This window comes from Chinchilla lanigera, unplaced genomic scaffold, assembly GCF_000276665.1.
Source record: "Chinchilla lanigera isolate Chin_1 unplaced genomic scaffold, ChiLan1.0 scaffold00023, whole genome shotgun sequence".
NCBI lineage: Eukaryota > Metazoa > Chordata > Mammalia > Rodentia > Chinchillidae > Chinchilla > Chinchilla lanigera.
In genome coordinates this window covers 15,101,021-15,122,437 of record NW_004955424.1, presented here as the reverse complement: position 1 = coordinate 15,122,437, position 21,417 = coordinate 15,101,021, and the positions used below count along the sequence as shown (strand labels likewise).

The 21,417-nt window shown below is 43.2% G+C and overlaps 1 long non-coding RNA gene across 1 annotated transcript in view; it reads right to left on the bottom strand.

The window, feature by feature from the left end:
• Nucleotides 1-9,450: 9,450 nt before the first annotated feature.
• The window catches only part of LOC102010919, a 65,009-nt gene continuing 53,042 nt past the window's right edge, over nt 9,451-21,417 (bottom strand). The window contains exon 5 of the long non-coding RNA XR_001234216.1: nt 9,451-10,010. This is a non-coding gene — a long non-coding RNA (uncharacterized LOC102010919). The remainder of the gene's footprint in view (nt 10,011-21,417) is intronic.

The window sequence follows — 21,417 nt, the reverse complement described above, 5'->3', positions numbered from 1 at the left end:
CCCAGCTAGAGCTTCAGTTTTTTTGGAGGGAGGCTTTTTGAGACAGGGTGTCACTGTGCAGTTCGGGTTGCCGTTGAGCTCACTTATGTAGCCCAGGCTGGCCTTGAACTCACAGCAATCCTTCTGCCTCAGCCTCCCAAGTGCTGGAATTACAGGCGTGTGCCACCACGCCCGGCTCTGAGTTTCAGTTTTTAAAATGAAAAGTTCTGGAGCTGGATGGTGGTGATAGCTGCACAAGATAAGTGTGCTTAGTACCACTGAACTGTACCTTCCAAATGGTTAAGGTGTTAAGTGGTTTGGGGATGCAGCTCAGCGGCAGAACACTTCGTGCGTAAGGCCCTGGCTTCCATCTCCACCCCCCTAAAAAAAGATTAAGACGAGTGGGCTGATACTCTTAAGAGAAATAAATCGAACACGTGTAAATACAAGATTGCTTCTCTGCTGTGAGAAACTGAAAGTATAAATAGGGACCAAAATGTGTAACAGATACTGGGAAATGGGAAGGAAATGTTCACATGGGAAGGGGAACAGGGGAGGGGGCCGGAGGAAAGGAAAGAAGGGACAAGAAAAAGGAATAGAAGGGAAAAGAGGGAAAGAAAGCTTTTGTAAATAAGAAGGAGAAGAGCGATCAAAGGGATGGAGGGGAAGGGGAAAAAAAGAAGCAGTGAGATACCTCACGTACAGGTACAAACTCCCCATGATAAATGCGATCATTATGTATATCTAAAGTGTAGCAGTAAAATGATTTAATAAATAAAAATAAAAAACCTTTATGGATTTAAATACTATTAAATGACCAAAAAATGTACCAATAAAAAAAAAAAAAAAAAGATGAGTGGGCCTGGTGGTGCATGCCTGTAATCCCAGCACTCAGGAGGCTGGGGCAGGAAGATAATGAGTTCAAAGCCAGCTAGGGCTACACAGTGAGACCTTGTCTGAAAGGGAGGGGATGGGGCTTAAGATAGTCAATTTTATATTGTGTATTTTTAATCAGATTTTATTGTGCATTTTAGAAATACTCATATTTATCACAGAGAATTTGTACCTGTACCTGATATAACTTGTTTTTTCCCTCATCCCCCTACCCTCCCTTCAATCCCTCCTCCCCATTTACAGAGCTTTGTTTCCATGTTTTCCTTCTTTTCCCATTTTTAAAAACTTTTCCCTTCTTTCCTTTCCCTCTCGCCTCTCCTTTGTTCCTCTCCCCATTTGAACATTTTCTTCTTGTTTCACAATACCTATTACACATTTTGGTCCCTATTTACACTTTTGGTTTCTCACACCAGAGAAACAATATGGTAATTACACGTGTGTCCAATTTGTTTCACTTAAGAGTATGGACTCAAGGTGCATCCATTTTCTTACAGATGTCGCAAGAGTGTCCTTCTTTATGGCAGAGTCGTACCCCATTGTATAAAAAAAAAAAACCCGTATCTTCCTTATCCATTCATCAGTTGATGGGTACTTGGGTTGTTTCTAAGATTTGGCTATTACAAACTGTGCCACTATAAACATGGGTGTGCATGTATCACTGTGGTATGATGCTTTTAATTCTTTTGGGAAGATACCCAGGAGGGGAATGACTGCATCAAATGGAACCTCTAGTATTAGTTTTTTGAGGAATCTTCACACTGATTTCCACAGTGGTTGCACCAGTCTATACTCCCACCAATAGTGGAACAGGGTTCCTTTCTCCCCACAGCCCTGCCAGCATTTGTTACTGGTTGATTTCTGGGTAATAGCCATTCTTTCTGGGGTGAGATGGAATCTCAGTGTTGTTTTAATCTGCATCTCTCGAATGACTACATTACGTGTATTTAATCACAATTTTAAAAAAATTTTGGAGGCCAGGGATGTAGCTCAGTGGTAGAATGCTTACCTAGCATGTGCAAAGCCCCAGGTTTGATTTCTAGCACTACCAAAAATATTTTAAAATTCTATCATGGAAACGTGTCCACTGAAAAATGATTTCCCATTTCTTTTTCTTCTCTGCCCCTGATGGCCACCATTCCATCTATATATATGTGGAATATGTGTCATATAGGTGGAAGCATATAATGTTTTTCTCTGTGACTGGCTGGTTTTGCTTGGCATGGTGCCCTCTAGGTCCACCCATGTTGTCACAGTTAACAGGATTTTCCTTGCTTAACAAGGCTATATGCATACAGTATATTTAAGGCTTATGTATATGTATACATATATAGCATATTTAAGGCTTCTATATATGTATATTCCATTGTAGGTATATCCCACATTTTCTTTATCCATCCTATGTGCAAAAAGAGTATGTTCTAAAAATTTGTTCTATTCAACACAGCACTTCTAATTAACAATATCATGCACTTTATGTTAAAAGGATACATGTCACCTTAAACTCTCTCTCTCACACACACACATGCAGGAATGTTTGGAGGTGATAAATATACATGTAGTACCTTTATTACCTTGGCTATGAAGACAGTATCATGGGTATACGCACACACTCAAACTTAAGATATATACATTAAATGTGTACTATTTTTTTAGATAAACTATATTTCAGCGAAGCTTTAAAAGAGCGTAAAAGGGACCGAGACAAAACGTTTACAAGCTAGTGATGAACACCATCCATTTCTCTCTTTCAGTTACTGGGCCCTGTTTTTAGCACATTTCCCCCTCCCATTTACTTCCTCACAGAATAGAGAATTATAAAATCCTATAAACAAAATATAGCTAAAGATGAGACAAGACAGCAGACACAGAGAGCTAAAGAGAATAAGACCCTCAGAATCATTTCCCCGGTGGCAGGGCCTAGTACGCAGCTCTGGTAGACTAAACTGGGTTCATTCCCAGCCCCTCCCTGCTGACACCTGCAGGAGAAAGACAGGTGAGGGCCTGAGTAAGAGGTCAGAAGTCTTATCTCTTTCACATTCAGTATCTGCTGTGATACAGCAACGAGGTAAGGCAGGTGGGGCTGTTCCTTATTAGTCACAATTTACAGGGAAGGAAACAGAGGCCTGGTGCCTTGACTATACCAGTAAATAAAAGACAGGGCTGGAGTGGCATGGCCTTCTCTCTGAAGTGCAGGGCCTCTCCACGGGCACTGTGCGAGGATGCTTCTCTAACGTGCCTCCACTGAACCCGAAGTCTATCATTACAAGATGCACTCTTAATTGCTATTATTTTCTTCTGTCTATAAGCCATGTGGGGTTTTTTTTTAGCCTTTTCCCATTCTTTTGGGTTGTCTTTTTTTGTAAGTCTGTAAGAGAAAGTGATCCCCTCTCTGTATTACTTTTCAATTACAAAATGAGTTTTTAAGTGATTAAAAATGAAAGTAAATGAATTTATAACACAGATAAAACACAAGCTGATTCTTAGAGAAAACACACACACCGGTAACAAAATTGATCGTGAAAAAAGATTGAAGCATTAAATAGTGCTATTAAGAGTGAAAAAAGAAAGACAAGATACTGTAGAGACTAGACTGAGTATGAAAAACTCTATCCTAATGATATTAACTTTTTTGAGAAAAATTAAAATGATCAAAATTGACTGAAAAATCAGTAATAGTTTTAGTAATACTTATAGTAATAGTAGAAACAGTAGATAGTATTCTGGAGTCTCTTAAAATGCAAACTCATTAGAGCAGATAAGCACTAGTACACTTCCTGCTGTCTTCTGTAAGATATCGGTCTTTTGGAGACTGTTGATCAACTTTGGGAGGAAAGATAGTGCCGAGAGTACAGTGAAGGTGCTGACACTGTCCCCGGACTCAGACTACCCCACGGCTGGTCCAGGCTACCAGGACATCTCTGCTTGTTTTCCCAAGAGGTAGAACCCCTGGCTTAACTCACGGCCCTGTCTACAATCCCTTTGCCACCAAACCCTCCTCCTTACTCTCCATCTTCTGGTGGAAGATACAGTAGAGAGTAGTCCAGAGACACTGACCACACCCAAGGTCATGACCCTCAGCTGGGCATGTTCAAGTGCGTGAATGGACATAGTCAGTTGGAAAGATTAAAATCTAGATCATGCCATGTTTGGTGGTCCTTATGAGGAAAGCCAGCCTTTCACCAGGGATATAGCTCAGTGGCATAAGTGCCTGCCTGGCAAGCACAAGGTCCTGTGTTTGATTCCTGGTACCAAAAAAATAAAAAAGTTTTAAAAGCCAGCTTTGGTGAGAGTATGGCTATGAATTCAGCATCAGAGATTAAAAACCTACTAAGGTAAGAAAGAGGTACCCCACCATGGGCACTTCACAATCCAGGGTACTATTAAAGCTCCCTAAGGCAGGTCCCTAGCTCTTCCCTCCTCTCTCACAAGATAATGCCTGAGATCCACAACTGGAGCTTTCTTCCTTTCACTGAAATTCCAATAGGCTGGGCAATGCTGGCTGAGGCAGGGTGAGGTCGGGTGGACCTGGGACCAGTATCACTCTGAGCTGTTGGCACTCTTTCACCCAGTACAGACGAAGGCTCTGAAGGAGGAGTGTGATGGAGTACGCACATGAATGGAAGAAGTTACGATGAAGAATGATGATACAACTTGTTAGTATGACCTGCAAATGAGTCGACCGATTACCTAAGCTTTCAGCTCTCTCTCTAACCCAGCCAGTCTTTTTTGGGTTCAGTCTCCAGAAATTACTTCCTCAAAGTACCCACCACTCTCTGCCACCAGTAATCTAGAAGGTAAAGTTCTTTCTGCACAGACTCTATCCAGACTCACCAACGAAGTTACCATGTGATTAATTCAAACCTCCCTCTACAAGGTGCTTCTGGAAGAAACACTGTGGGAAGCCTGGTGTGTTCTGATGTGATCTGTCAGGCCTTTACATGTCTTCCTTCCAGCTGTGGACCCATCTGGCACCTAAAATTCTACCATTTTAAGCCCTTATAGTTACTCAAAATGTTTCTAGAAAAATGCAAATATCCCTTAAATCAGGGTAAGGGCTAGGGAATTGATAGAGAGTCACATGAGAAGCTGGGCGTGGTGGCGCACACTTGTAATCCCAGCACTCGGGAGGCTGAGGCAGGAGGATCGTTGTGAGTTTGAGACCAGCCTGGGCTACAAAGTGAGCTCAGGCCAGCCTGAACTGCATAGCGAGACCCTGTCTCAAAAAAAAGACAGAGTTACATGAGAACTAAGGGTAGTGCTGGAATTTTTATATCAGAGGCTTAAGGGAGGCAATTCAGGGAGCAAATGAGTAGGGGCAGGAAGTGAGAGAATCAGAAGAGCTACCTTGAAGCTGTGTTTTCATAGATAATACATGGTTTCACATTACACTGAATATTTATTTGGAGTGGTTTGGGCCAGGGGACTAAAAGAGCTGAGATGCCAAAGACTCTTCACATAAGCCACTCCCTCATTCCATCATTGCAACAAGAGAAACAAGCTGACTGTGAAGATCCTGAAATCATGACCCAAAAGATCGGGACTTGAGAGGCCATCGATTCAACTCCCTCCTCCTTTAGTCACTTCGCTTGACAGAGGCAAGTAAGCATACCGAGTCTGCGTGAAGGAATACCCACAGGCACTGTCTCCTCCAAAGGGATTCTTGGCAGTACCCGCTCCCGGAAGCAGGCTGAGGAAAGGGGCGCAGTCCCATCAGTCACAGAGAGGAAGGCCCCGTGAACTGTGCCTGTATAACCCGTCACATGACGCACTCACTGCTGCTCATCGCAGGACCTTCCCACCCTCCTCTGGTTTCTTCCTCTCCTCGCTTTGCTCTGTTGTGAGTTGGTTAAAATAGATGCAAACCCTGGTCTTTTCTATTTTTAATGCCCAGCCATTACATAATCTACATCGTAATTGCTGACTTGAAAAACTATTGGCAACAGTAAAAAATCCCTGGAGTTTTAAACAGGAAAAGGATTATTACAGCACAAAAGCTTTGGCAGCTTTACTGACTGGTAAACCTCTGTAATCATCAATTGCCAGTGAAAGTCACACGTACCCTGGGAAACACTCCCCCTACCTTAGGGAAAGCAGGCAAGGGGACAAGATGAAAGTCAGTTTCTGGTGGCAGAAGGCTGAGGGGGGACAGGGTCAGACTTGAAGGCTGCTCCGGCCAAAAGTGCTAGAGGAGTGAGCCCCAGTCACCCCAGGGAACCTTACACTATAGTACTTGTGTTTCAGGCTAGGGAGTAAAGTCTCTGTGGGCCAAGACCTTTTCCTCATCAATGTCTTGACTTTCCTACAGCTTCCAACACATTCTTGCAAGAGCCCGTGGGAGGGTGGACTACTCCAGTGCAACACTGCAATAAAGACACAGGAGCGTGGTGCACACCTGTAATCCCAGCACTCAGGAGGCTGAGGCAGGAAGCTAACTGTGAGTTCAAGGCCAGCCTGGGCTAGTGAACTTAAGGCCAGCCTGAACTACACAACAAGACCTGTCTCAAAAAAAAATTTTTTTAAAGAAAGAACTAGTGATGATAAAGGGATTCATAATCAAAAAGAACTGAGCCATCTCCCTGAGACAAAATTCTCTGTATGTACTAGGGGTGTGGGCAGCACAGGGGACGCACAGAGGGCAAGGTTTCCTTGCCTGCTTTTGCCAATTCTGTCATGGCCCTAAGCCCACGAATCAAGACAGCAGTTCACTCTAGCTCAACAATATGAGGTGTGCTAATAGAATACGATGGAAATTTATTTTTTTAAACATATTAAAGTAAAAGATACATTGACATAATTCCCCTCAAAGTACTCCTACCTTTGAACACAATTATCCCATCATGCTTGCCTTTTTTTTTTTTTTTTTTTGCATTTTCCAGACAGGGTTTCACTTTGCAGTTCACTTTGTAGCCTAGGCTGGCCTCAAACTGACAGCAATCCTCCTGCTTTAGCTTCCAGAGAGCTGGGAGGATCGTAAGTGTGCATCGCAACGCCCGGGCCCCCTTGCCACTTTCTGAAGCAGTTCTGGAAGTCCTCTTATTTTGTGCTATCATGGTGTCTCAATGTCCTGAATCATTTCCAAACATTTACCTTTCATGGTCTTTCTGGTTTTGGAGGAGACCCAGAAGTCACGTGGTGCCAGATCCAGTGACTAAGGCGGATGGCACACACTGTGATGTTTTTACAGTCCTGTCTTTCGCTTGGATGCCACTTGGCAGCACAAATCGTTGTATTTTCAATCAGAATTTGTAAAGATATTCACAAAAGAAGACTTTAAGAACTGCTCCAGAAAATGGTAAGAATGCTGTGTTAAGTGTTTGAAGTACCAGGCATGGTAGCACACTCCTACAATCCCAGCGTTCAGGAGGCTGAGGCAGAAGAATCACCACAAATTCAAGACTAGCCTAGGCTACACAGTGAGTTCTTTTATAATTTACTTATTTTTTTTGGTGGTACCGGGAATTGAACTCATGACCGCACACTCGCCAGGCAGGTGCTATGCCACTGAGCTGTTTCCCCAGCCCTGCATAGTGAGTTCAAGGTTAGCCTGAACTATAGAGCAAGACCTTTTCTCTACTCCTCTTCCAAAAAAGTATGTTTGAAAGTAAAGGCCAGTATTTTGAAGTGTAATAGTGGCAATGTGTCTTTTACTGTAAGTTTTTTTTCCTTTTTGAGACAGGGTTTCACCATACAGGTCAGGCTAGCCTTAAACTTACTTTGTAGCCCAGGCTGGCCTTGAACTTGTAGCAATTCTCTTGCTTCAGACTCCTGAGTGCTGGAATCACAGGCATGTGTCACCTTGCCTGGCTGTAATAAATTTTTAAAAATCTAAACATTTGGCAAATTTTTAAAAAATCACACCATGAATGTGACAACTCATTCAATAAACATTTGCCAAATGTCACACATTACACTAAATAAGTTCTGAAGATAGATTGGTAAGGAAAATCACTGCCATGGTAGAACTTCCAGGTTATTGAGGAAGGCAGACATTCATCAAAATAATTCATAAACATAGCACTATAACCATGATGAAAAACTGCGAGAGGGACAGCAGAGGATGCCAGGGGCATTCAGAACAGGGAGACCAGAGAGGGCTCAAGGCTTCTTAGCAGATAAGGACTTCAGTGTTTTTTTAATTCAGCACCTTCACTTCCTTCCTTTCTTTCTCTTTCCTTAATATCATGGTTGATATTTACTGGGTCTTTATTATGCAGAAGATAATGTTCTTGTTTGAGTCTATGAATAAACTTACAATTTAAATTTAGCACTTTAAGATACATGCATCTTTGGGTTTGTTTTGTTTTGTTTTGTTTTTAGACAGGGTCTTGCTCTGTACTTCAGGCTGGCCTCGAACTCCGGGTGATCCTCCTGCCTCAGCCTCCTGAGTGCTGGGATTACAGCCATGCGCCACCACAACTGTCTTAAAATACAAGAATCTTTTGAAAAAGACTAAACCATACTCCATCATGAGAACTACATGTAATATATGACACTGATTAGTTAACACACTTCTGGCTAAAAGTGATGAAAATCCAAATCAAGTTCTCATTAAAGGATGGGGAATAAAAAAGAAGGTGCAGATACATGGAAACATCCAGGGCTTCGCTAGTTTAAGGCATGGTGAGATCCAGGTACTCAGAAGGGGTCATACGGTCTCCAGCTCTCTGCATCTTGCAGCTTAGCTCCCATCAGTGTTGGTGAGTAGATGGCACAACGCCGCCCCCCCCCCCCACACAGCATGAGTGAGACTTACACTGTACAGGCGTGGCAGCTGGAAGAGAAACACAAGTGTACTTCTTCATACAGCAGTTCCAACAAAAACCCAGAAAGCCTGACTAGCCTGGATTTGGGCCCGAGCCCATGCCTGTGTCACCTGTAATTCTCTGACTGGCACAGTCCTGTGTCCTCCAAGGGATGGACTGACCTCACCAGAACCGTCTCAGAATGAGTAAGGCAGCGGTCCCCTCAAAGAAAATCAAAGTGTCCTTACTCAAAAAGGAGGTGCATGCTGGACAGTCAAAGCCCAGTGCCCTCTACTGTCCTCAAAGTTTACAATGACAGTGGCTACTGAGACTAACCCAAATTACAAATGAAGAGTAAAATGAAGAATAGATGACAGGTAACAAGAAAACAGGTCTTTCTCAAATCGGTAGGGGATCAAGAGACTGGGGAGAAGGGAGTAAAAAAAAGGAATTAAGATGTGTTCTATGGCGCTGGGGATTTAGCTCAGTGGCACAGCGCTTGCCTGGCAAGTGCAAGGTCGTGAGTTCGATTCCTGGTATTGGAACCCCCCCCCCAAAAAAAAGATGTGTTATGTGTACATACACCAACTCTACACAAGGAACATAAACATTATGCACTGCAAACACATACTAATGCCAGGTGTGGTGGCGCACACCTGTAATACCAGCACTCGGTAGGGAGGCTGAGGCAGGAGGACTGCTGTAAGTTTGAGGCCAGCCTGGCCTGTACAAGTGAGTTCAAGGCCAGCCTGCATAACATAATGAAACCCTGTTTCAAAAAAAAAAAAAAAAAAAGGCTGGCTATGGTGGCACATGCCTATAATCCCAGCACTGGGCTACATAGTGAAACTCTGTCTTAAAAATATACATACACATACACACACACAAATTTTTTTTAAAAAAAGATTACAGCAGGTTCTTCCATCAACCAGGTTCTTGTCCCCAGAGGAATGAGCAAGAGTACTTGTTCACTGTAGCACTGGCTGCATTCGTACTGGTCCCTACTCCAGCTGCTCAAAGACCTTGGCGTCTTGACTTAGGATTTTCCTGGAGTATTACTATTTGTTTAGGTCCTTACTTAGCAGTTTTGAAGTCCCAAGATTTTCAGGAGACTTTCTCCAAAGCCTGTTAAGCTCAACAACGGCATGGCTGGGGAAGCTGAAGCTCTTTGGCTCTTTAGTGTCTTCAGATTCTTTGGAACTAATAAGGAGCAGAGTGTGACAAAGTGCTTTGTTGGGGAGTTTTGCTTCCCTTTGGGAGTCTGAACTGAAAATGGATCCTGCTGGTCTGAAAGGACCACTGTAACATGACAGTTGCTGGAGCATCCACAGAGCAGAATCTGGAGGGACCACTGTTAAACATTCTGAGTTGCACAGCACAACAATTAGATGTCAGCTGTAAATAAAAAAAAAAAAAAGTTAAAAATAAATGGAATGTTCATTATCTTTGTAGGAGTTTGGATTACCCATGTGTATGCATTTATCAAAACTGAATGAATATACACTTTAAGATTTGTGTGTCTAATCATATGTAGATTTTACAAAGGAAAAATCAGTAAGGACATATCAAATTCTAGTTAATGATATGGACTGTGATGCCTGTAATTTGAAGTTCTTTTAAAAATCAATAGCTGAGTTATAGCTCAGTGGATGAATAGAAGCATAGATATAAGTATGTATAAAGCAAGTATAATAAAATGTTGATGGTAGAATCTAGGAGGTAGGTATGCATGTTCACTGTAAAATTCTTTCAATTTTGCTGTGCTTGACAAAATTTGTAATAAAATGTTGGCACAAATACAATACCATAAATAAATTTAAGAGAGAGGAAAAAAAAATGTCAGCTGCAACCACCCTGCCCTTGGGCATGCTTTAAAAGCTGCCTGGATCCCCGTCCCAAGTTCTGTGAGAACTCCAATGGCTTTCCCAGAATCTGCAAATTCCCAGCAGCTAATGCTCTTAGTAATCCCTTTGGCTCTGACTCCAGCTCTCAGGGAGTTTTGATCTCACTAACATCTCACCTCCTGAAGCTGGTCTCTTCCCTCTACTCTAAGTTGTCCCAGATGTGAAATCCAGCTTTCTTTTTCCACACTTTACCAGAAAGGAAAAATACACGTGTACATACTCAAAACACTGTGCTCATGAGACTTTCCTGAAGGTATGAAGGGACAGAGGGGTCTCATATTACCATACACTTGGCTCCTTCACCTTCTCAACACGCTCCTGACATTGGTGTTGTGGGGGAGGGGGAACCTCCCCTTCTCTCAGGAAGTGAAATTCCCTTTATATCACTTCAAGCTACTCAGCTCCCCATTCCTTTTCCAGAGCTGCAATCAGGTGCACTGTGAACCATACGCTCCAGGTTCCACCAAGGAGCAAAAAATTTTGAACTTTCTTTTATCACCACCATTCTGTAGTGGTAAATGGAATATGATGATTTTCACTCCACGCATATGGATTATACCACCCCTCTATAGTAGAACTAGCCAAGTCAGTTTTTGTTTTAAATAAATTTCTATTGTACCACTCTATGTAAACTCTGCAGCTCAGAGAAAAATTTACGTAACAAATCTAAAGCAATTCCCATATGCTTACTGATGTGAAGAATGTGATTAAGGAGGCAAAGTAACACTCCTGTCCCAAAGGCACTGCCTATCTTGTGAAAGACAAGAAGGGTTAAATCCCCATGCCACTTGCCATGATGGAATTCCTGTTTCAAGGCTGGCACTCTAGAGCCTCAAACTCCAGTGACAAGGATAAATAAAACAAGAAAGAGCTTCAAGTACTCCTTTCACCTAGGTTGGTAGGGATCTAAGAACAAGATGAAAACCAGCTTAGGAAGACTCTCCAAAAGAGTGACGAGGGAAATGCAAGGAGCGAGTTTCTCCCATGGCCTAGCCCAGCTCTGAGCCGTGACTCGCTGGGCCATTCAGGTCTCCCTTCCCTTTCTGAGGGGACGGAGCACGCAAGGCTTCCCACAGGGAGAGCCCTGCAGCAAAGGCAGGGCAAGAGGCTCTGCACGCCAACGAGCACCAGAAACAGGCAAACCCAACAGAGCAGACTCCTGAGCTTCGAGTTCTTTGTTCGTCACACCGGAAGGCAACAGCACGCAGCAGGGCCAAATAGCCTCCCTTCAGAATCCTTTTAGTTCCTGGGAATAAAGGAGTAGTGAGTGCTCCCTATATTTTTTCTGGAGGTTAAAATTTGTAGTGCTAGATTAAGCTGAAAAAGAGACAGGGGAGGTAAGGGTGGAGAATAAATTTTCCATAAGAATTATCTTCCATAAGAGAAAGGCAAAAGTTAACATTTCGTTTACTAATGACATCTTTAGAAAAATACAGCCTTAAACTTGGTGTGGTGGTGCATGCCTGTAATCCCAGCATTCAGGAGGCTGAGGTAGAAGGCCAGCCTGGGCTATACAGTGAGTTCAAGATCAGCCTGGACTATACAGCAAAGCCCTTTCTCAAAAAACAAAACAAAAAAAGAAAAGAAAAAAAGAATGAAAGGAAACAAATAAAAAGAAAAATATGGCCCTGAATATTTTTTGTTTTGTTTTGCTTTGTTTTTTCTTTTGTTTTTTGTCTTTTTGAAACAGGGTCTTGCTATGCAATTCAGGATGGCCCTGAGCTAACTTTGTAGCTCAGGCTGGCCTGGAACTTGCAATGATCCTCCTGCCTCAGCCTCCCCCAAGTGCTGGAATTACAGGCATGTGCCACCACACCCAGCTTTGTTCTGTTTTTCAAGGCAGGGTCTCACTCTGTAGTTCAGGCTGGCCTTGAACTCACTAGGTAGCCCAGGTGGGCCTTGAACACACGGTGATCCTCCTGTCTCAGCCTCCTAAGTGCTGGAATTGCAGGTGTGGGCCACAGCGCCATTATTTTTTAACATAAAGGTATCCAACAATAAAATTTATAACAGGATGTATACATTCTAAGTCAAATAAATAGTTTTTAAAAAACAGTTGGTGGTGCCAGGCATGGTGGCGCACACCTGTAATCCCAGCACTCGGGAGGCGGAGGCAGGAGGATAGAGAGTTTGAGGCCAGCCTGGGCCACAAAGTGAGCTCAAGGGCAGCCTGAACTGCATAGCGAGTCCCTGTCTCAACAAGACAAAAAAAAAAAAAAAAACTTGGGAACCTTCTACCAGTATCAATATTGTTGTATACTTGCTATTTTCACTGACACAGGATCTTGCTTGAATAGAAGCAAGGCAGTCATGACAGTGCAACTGAAGACACAAAAGACAGTCATACAGAACTCCACGTCGTACCCTCCTCATGGATGTTCACCACCGTGAACATCACTGCCTAGGTAAGTCTATGTTTAAGAGTACTTCCTTGGACAAAGTTTGTTTGCTACGCTCTGACTTGCTATTTGTGTCTTTGCCCATTTTTTGTTGGGTCTGTTCGCTTTTTATTAGTGATCTGTAGGTACTCTCTCTATGTACAGGTTATAAATATGAGTCAGTGTCTATCACACACATTGCAAAAAAGTCCTATCTGTTGGCCGTCTGCTAACTGTATTTATGAGGTGATAAAAAAGATGTACATGAATGTTTAAATTTAAAAATATATTAAAGACATATTGCCATTAATTCACCTCAAAACAATCCTCCTGCTTCAAACACACCCTAATAGTTCTTGCCATTTTCTGAAGCAGTTCTGGAAGCCCTCTTGTGTCTTTAGTTGCACTGTCACGATTGCACTGACGTCCTCAATCAATTCAAAATGTTTACCTCTCACAGTCTGTTTCGTTTCGTTTTTGAGATAGGGTCTCCCTGTGTAGTCCAGGCTGGTTTTGAACTCACTATGTAGCCCAGGCTGGTCTCACACTCTCGGTGATCCTCCTGCCTCAGTCTCTCAAGTGCGGGATTACAGGCATGTGCCACCGCTTGGCTTCAGTCATTTTGAGCAGTGCCAGATCTGGTGAATAGGGTAGGTGAGAACGCACCATACTGTTTTTATGAGCCTGGCTCTCTGCTGGCTGGCACCTGGCCCAGCCTTCACTGTGTTTTTTATCATATCTTATAAAAACAGGAAAGAAGACTTCCAGAACTGCTTCAGAAAGTGGCAAGAATGATGTTCAAAGTGAGGAGGAGTACTTTGAGGGGGATTAATGGCAATGTATCATACGGCAATGTTTTTTAAGAATTCTTTTAAATTTATATATTCACTATGTATTTCAATCACACCTTGTATAGTGACTTGCCAGATAGAAATTTCTCATTTTTATGTGGTAAAACCAATTATAAACTATTTAGACGAACTATTACAAAAAAGATGCAGCACGCCCTCACTGAAGCCCTGAGCTACATAGCCTCTTCTGCTTAGGTTCCTGTGGGAAAATGGATGGGTAGGCAGTTATTTTCTGAGCTACTCATTCAAGTCAGGTTTTACAGGGAAGGTAGTGGTGAAAATGAATCAAGTTAAGAAACAGCAAAAACAATTATAAGGATTTTGTGTTTGTTTGAGCTACTTGAAAGTTTCTTTTTTACATGTTTGGAGTCATGGACAACAGTGTTAAAGGCATTTATAACCACTGAAAACCCAACAGCATCTTTACGGACAACGGCCTCAGCATTTCCAGATTCTCAAACTGTGTAGGCTTTAGGGCATTACTGCTGTCGTGAAAGGAATGACTGAAGACTGCCCAGAGAAAATAAACTTCAGACCTCAAATAAACAGAAATGTTCAACAGTCCACTGACTCCTAGAGTTTTATGCCAGAAACTTTTAAAAGTTTCTGTTGAGCCTCTCACAAAAGATTAACACTGGCTCAACCTGATCCCAAAAAGGCCCCCCTCCAAAAGAAGCCCCATCAGCCACGTGGGACTCTGCCCACCAGATGGCCACGGCCTCTCACCCCAGGAGCACTTGGCTGCTGCACCTGCAAACAACGGCCCAGGTCGTCCTACCTGGCCAGACATGCTGGCAGCGGCCCCGTGAACCCTCCACACTATTTAGGTGAGCAGTGTAGGAAGCCAGCATGCAACACAGCCTGGCTGTCTTCCTTCTAGCTGAAACTTGATGCCCCCTTAGAAACTCGCTTCCTGGGCAATGAAGGTTCTGCCATGAAAGCATTCTTCAGTCCCCAGTGGTACTAAGAGGGAAAACAGACTTTCTGTCTTGATGTTGATCCAAAACCACTGTTTTTACAACTTCACAAGAAAGAAAACCCTTCCTTGGCCAAAACGTGTGCTGAACAGCTACATGGCTCCTCACTGCTATCATCTGCTCTACTCCTGGTCGTCCAGGACTTGATCACAGTCTGCCTTTCCACCTCAGTTCAACTCTGCTGGTCATGACTTCCCACGGGTTCACACCTCAGTCTTTACTTCTACGCCTTCTGTTCTTTAACTTCGTTATGATTTCCAGCCTGACAACCCCTTCCCTATTACTTTGGCACCAATAGTCCTCTCCTGGATTTACTTCTTTCTCTAGCCAGCGAGAAGACAAGTCTCCTAACAACGTTCTGGGTCCCCCTTTTCTACCTCTTCCATTTTCCTAACCACACACAGCTCCTGCCAGACATTCTCTGCCTCAACCTTCCCATTGCCTCACGGTGCTAAATCCACCATTCACGTCATGAGGGCTGCTTTCTCTATAAATGCACCATCTCCAACACTAGTAGTCTTCAGCACTGCTCAGTTATCCTCTTGTATGTCCCGCAGACTGTTACCATTGGCACGAGAGCTTTCTGAAACCATACCAGCTCTCGCTCCTATCCTATTTTCTCACAGTGGATGATTTCAACTTCTGCCCAGTGCAAATAAAGCCCAGGAGAAGAAAATGCTGTCTGCCTCCCACAGTTTTACCAAATTGCTCTGTCCCTATGAAATGAAACTTAGAAGTGCTCAGTAGAAACCTGTAGTCCCAGCTACTCAGAAGGTTAAGGCAGGAGGCTGACTCAAGCCCAGAATTGAAGATCAGCCCAACATCTCAGAAAGAAAAGGAGCGGAGGGAATAAGCAGTGTTGTGAAGACAGAAATGTAATAAGCAGCAGGAGTGGCGGTGTCACTCTAGTGTACCTTGTCCTCTGCTCAGTTCAAGTGTAAACTTTCTAAGTACTCAGGAAACAGTATTTCCCACCCACCCCCAGAGGAGGGTTGTCTTGCTCAACAAATTCTATTTTTCTCTTTATCTTTAGTTTTTCTCTCCACTACCTCTTTCTCCCAAGCACTCGGGTATACTCAGGTCTCAAAAAATAAATCAATAGCCCCCTTTACATTTTGGATCCTCTTTTCACTAACTCTCCTCACTTCAAGCTTCTTGAAAAGGAGGCCTCCCTGACAGGACTCCACTCTTGCCTCCCATGCACCAGCTACAAGTGTCACTGGCTGGCAAGAGTGACCTCTCCTACCAAATGTTTTGCTTTTGGAAAACTGCTTTAGTTATTAGCAAAGCAGCACAGTGAATGGCAGTAAATTACACTATTAGCTCAGACTTTTAATAATGTCAACAAGTATAATTTTAATAGCATGAATAAGAACTGCTGGGCCTGGTGGTGCCCATCTGGAACCCCAGCACTTGGAAGGCTGAGGGAGGAGGCTCACCGTGAGTTTGAGGCCAGCCTGGACTACACAGTGAGTTTAAGGTCAACCTAAACTACACAGCAACACCCCGTCTCAAAGAAAAAAGTACGAAAAAAGTGTGAATGAGAATAGATTTTCTTTGTATTAATGCTGTATCTTATCAGAGCAGAAGTAAGATTAAAGTGTTCTTTAAAATTTTTTGTGTCAATACTGGGGACTGAACCCAGGCTCTTTGCACTGAGCTACAGCCCTAGTCTTTTTTATGATTTTGAAACAGAGTATCATTGAGTCGCTAAACTGCCCAAGGCTGAAACTTGCAGCTTTCCTGCCTCAGCCTCCAAACTGCTGAGATCACAGACATATACCACCATAGCCAGTTGGAAGTTCTTGAAACAACACACTCATTTTCACAAACTTACCTAATTTTCTAGATCCAAAAGTTAGAAACAACTTCTCCTCCTCCTTAATTCACACAGCGTTGTGCATATCTGTCATACCCTACCACTTTATAATTGTAATTATTTATGTACTAAACATAAGTTCCTTAAAAGTAGGCTCAGTTCAAATTATCACAGGACCTTCAGCACTTAATAAATATTTGAGAAATAAATGAACTTCCTAAGAATCCATTATAGAAAGGATAATTTTAATTATAAATCAAACTAATTGGTCTTTAAATCAAGCGCCCCTGAAGAACTTCCTTTGATATTCTGCTCACACAGTATTAGTTTTCCTTATATTTTATATCTAATAAAATTGCATTCATTCACATGTTGCAATTTAGGCTCAAGAGCTAGGTGTGGTGGCACACACCTATAATCCCAGCACTCGGGAGGCTGAGGCAGGAGGATTGTTGCTGCGAGTTCGAGGCCAGCCTGGGCTACAAAGTGAGCTCAAGGCTAGCCTGAAGTGCCTAGTGAGACCCTGTCTCAAAAAGACAAAAAAAGAAAAAAAAAATTTAGGCTCCCACTCATTTAAATTTGCCTTCTTCATACTATTTCCTTTTGGGTCAGTCTGGAAGGACTAAGGTAAGTCAGTGAGGCAGAATCACCCAAGTTGAAAGGTATGAGCATGGTATTCCTTGGGAAGGATTGCATTTCCTTTTTTTTTTTTTTTTTTTGGTACCAGGAATCAAACTTAGCACTTTGCACTTGCCAGGCAAGCACTTATGCCACTGAGCTCTATCCTCGGCCCCCGCATTTCCTCTTACCCCAAAATATCAGGCTGGGGATATAACTCAGTGGCACAAATGCCTGCCTGGCAAGCACAAGGTCCTGAGTTTGATTTCCACCACCAAAAAAAAAAAAAAAAAAGAACTGGGTGTGGTGGGACACCCCTGTACTCCCAGCACTCGTGAGGCAGGAGGATCGTTGCAAGTTTGAGACCAGCCTGGGCTACAAAGTGAACTCAAGGCCAGCCTGACCTGCAGAGCGAGACCCTGTCTCAAAAAGACAAAAAAATAAATAAAAATTTAAAAAAGAGCTGGACATAGTGGCACATGTCTGTAATTCCAGTACTCAGGAGGCTGAGGCAGGAGGATCATTGAAGAGTTCAAGGCCAGCCTGAGCTACAAAGTAAGCTCAAGGCCATCCTGAATTGCATAGTGAGACCAGGTCTTTAAAAAGACCGAGGGAAAAAAAAACAAACCATCCTGAGAAGGCTTCAATTTCTTTCATGAGACCTGGGTGTTAGCTCCTCAGCATAGCTATGGCTTTGCCCCTTGCTGGACTTCCCTAGGTTTATTTATTTCTAAAACAAAAAAGTCTGCCCAGAAAAGTTTCTAATGTTAACATTCCATGGGTAACTGCATATTACTTACCCTCTGAAAATCAGATTTTGATATAAAATTTTGTGCTATGAATATACCCCACACCCCACCCCAGTAGCCCCACCGCCAAGTTAACTGTTTGATCATCTACGTGAGACCAATAATTCTCCCAAGGCAGGACATGGAGACTGCTGTCAGGAGCTCCGTCTACAGCACTGACACTCCTGTCCCCAAAGAAGTTAGTCTGTAACCCTTACCCATGCAGAACTGTGTGCTTGGAAGAAGTGCACCAAGGGTCAAAAAGGTAGCCAGGAACACATGGCAGAAAACATAGGGCAGAACCAGGTGACAAGCCCCAGTCCCTCTGGAGCCAGAACCAGCACCTTCCAAATTTGCTTTACCCTCACAGAGGGTGTAATTTCCAGCAAAAGCTAAGAATCACCAGTGGCAGACAGCCAGAGGGTGAGGCTGGATAAGCAAAACTCAGCGATGAACTAGAGAAGCTCCTGATTTAGTATCCAAGCAGTTAAAAGGAAGGGTGGTGATTTTCCTACAGAGGACCAGTAGTCTTCCTACCTCAGCCTCTCAGGCTGAGGGTCTGCATCTTTGGATAAGATCCAGTTTACCAGCAGGAAAGCTACCTCTGTGGACCTCCTCATTTGCTCCAGAGACTCTCATCTTGTAGAAGGAGAGACCATGTGTCTGGGCCCCAAGTGACACGACATTATCACTTTTACTTACTGATTGATTTTTGATTTTTTGAGACGGTCTCGCTATGTAACTCAGGCTGGCTTCGAACTCATACTGATCCTCCTGCCTCAGCCTCCCAAGTACTGGGATTATAGGTATGTACCACCATGCCCAGCAAGGTTACCACTTTTGGAAATGCCTGTGAGCTCACCAGTTCACAGAGCAGAAACTTCCATGGTGCCTCCATTTTCTCCTCCCTACTATGAAGTCTGAGCACTAGAACTTGTCCTAAAACAACCCATCAAGCTGTAGTGAGGTTGTGGGAAGATTGCCCCATACAAATCAATGTGCGTCAGGGAGAGAGATCCTGTCCGTCCTTTACTCATTCATTCAGTCATCCCATCCAGACTGCCCATACTGCTTGCTCCAAGTACTGGGCTGCAAGGATGCCTTGAAGGATTCTTGGCAGACACCAGTCTAATGGTTACAAGAGAACCTCTCAAACTGACCATGTGGATTTAGAACTTCTGAAAAGGTATAACTACCTCTTGTGTTTATTCTATAGGAATAGGCTAATTTTTTGTTTGGTTGTTTTTTTTGTTTTTTTGTTTTTTGAGACAGGGTCTTACTATGTAGTTCAGGCTGGCCTCGAATTCCAGGCTGGCCTTGAACTCACAACAATCCTGCCTCAGCCCTGAGTGCTGGGATCACAGGCATGTACCACCACACCTGGCTAGGAATAGGTTAAGTAATGTAATCCCGTAAGTACAACTGCCAGTTGGAAAACTGAAGTGACTTAAAAGAGATTCCTGATTTTCTATTCATTAAAGCAGATCTTCTTAGGATCTCTACTAGCTGGTAAATTCACAAGCAGAGGTAACAGGGGATTCCAAAAATAATGACTTCATAAAATATTTTTTTTTTTTGTCTCTTTTGAGACAGGGTCTCAGTATGCAGTTCAGGCTGGCCTTGCACTCACTTTGTAGCCCTGGCTGGCCTCGAGCTCATAATGATCCTCCTGCCTCAGCTTCCGGAGTGCTGGGATTACAGGCCTGCACCACCACGCCCTGCCAAAAAATTTTGTTTTCATGTAACTAACTCAAGACAAGCCTTTCCCTCACTGGTCTAAATCAATACACTATTAGTGTACTGCTTTCAAAGGAATGAAGCCAGAACTCAATAAACCACTAAGCCACCACTAACTCTACAATAATCCAACTGGACAACCTTACTTCCAAAATATTTCACAGCTATTTATGGACAGGTTAGGGTCTTTCTTCCCTTTTGAATTCAATGGAATACCCAACGTTCTCTGGTTTAGGGGTACATCAGGGCTAAAAGTGCCAGAGAACAGTGCAGTGCCGTAATGTGGTATCGTCCCTGGCCTTCTTCTGCCTACCTCGTAACTGCTCCTAGCTCCAGGCTGCAGCTTTTGCTTTAGTCTTTTCCTCCTTGGAAAATTCACTACTAAGACACAGGAGTGGAAAAATGAGAAATGGAATTTGAGGCTGAATACCTGATTTTGAGTTCTAATTCTACTTTCTAACTGAGCTCCAGTGTCCACCTAAAAGGAAAAAGTAGTAACAGAAAGCATACAAGTTTGTATAGCTAAGTTAGTGCAATATGATGGCACTTTGTACATGGCAAAGAGAATTTTTACATGCTGCTGTAGTCCCTGATTATTACGATTTCTCATCCCTACTTTTCCCCCAAGTCTTACCTCAGGTTCCACCTCAAACCACTCTTCTCCAGTGTCTCTCAAGACACACAGAAGAAGGGCTGGGGATACAGCTCCGCGGCACAAGCACCTGCCTGCCAAAAGCAAGGTCCTGAGTTTGATCCCTGGTAACTAAAAAAAAAAAGATCCAAAATACCACAATGCCTCCCTCAAGTCTGTCGAAGGCGCCAGATCCAGGCAACCTCCACTCCCATTTGTTGTCTGTACTGTAGAGGTAATTTTTCTCTAAGTGGTAACCCACAGCCTACAGAGTATTTCCTCTTAGATGTACCTCGAGCCCTTCAACTTGTACCCCAGGACACAAATTCATCTCCCCCTTCTAGAAGATGGCTCCCTTTCCACTTACAACCGTTTCTGTCACACAGGTAAGCTTACACATTCATAGGGTGGACAAACTGTGGCATTACGGGTGACTTTTAACTCTGTTCTTTCTCCTTCTCCTGCCTAACAGGTTATCAGATCAGTGGTTTCTTCCACGAAACGTCTCTAAGATTGATCTTTTCCCTTATAATCCCATCACTTACCCTAGTTGATGACCTGTATTTTCACTACCACTTCCTAATCAGTTTCTCTAACCTCATTTTCTGCTTCATTCATTTCATGCACCACACCATAAACCTTTCCCCATCACTGTTTTTTATCACCACTATCTGCTCAAAAGCTTATAATGGTTCTCATTACCTAGCCCACCACGGTAACATGATCACTTACCCACCACCCTCAAGTCAGAGTCCTATTTTTTAAGTAGATTTTTTGTTTGTTTGTTTTTGTTTTGTTTTGTTTTGTTTTCTGGTACTGGGAATCAAACTCACGACCTTGCACTTGCCAGGCAGGCGCTGTGCCGCTGAGCTAAATCCTCAGCCGTTTTTTTTTTTTTTTTTTTTTAAACAGGAATCAATCTCAGGACCTCCCTTGCCAGGTAGGCATCATGCCGCTGAGCTATACCTTCAGCCCTTAAGTAGCTTTTTTCTTAACCAAGTTAGAAAAGCTAATTTCTGCCAGGAGAGGTGGCGCACACCTGTAATCTCAGCACTGGGGAGGCTGAAGCAGGAGCATCATTGCAAGTTCAAGACCAACC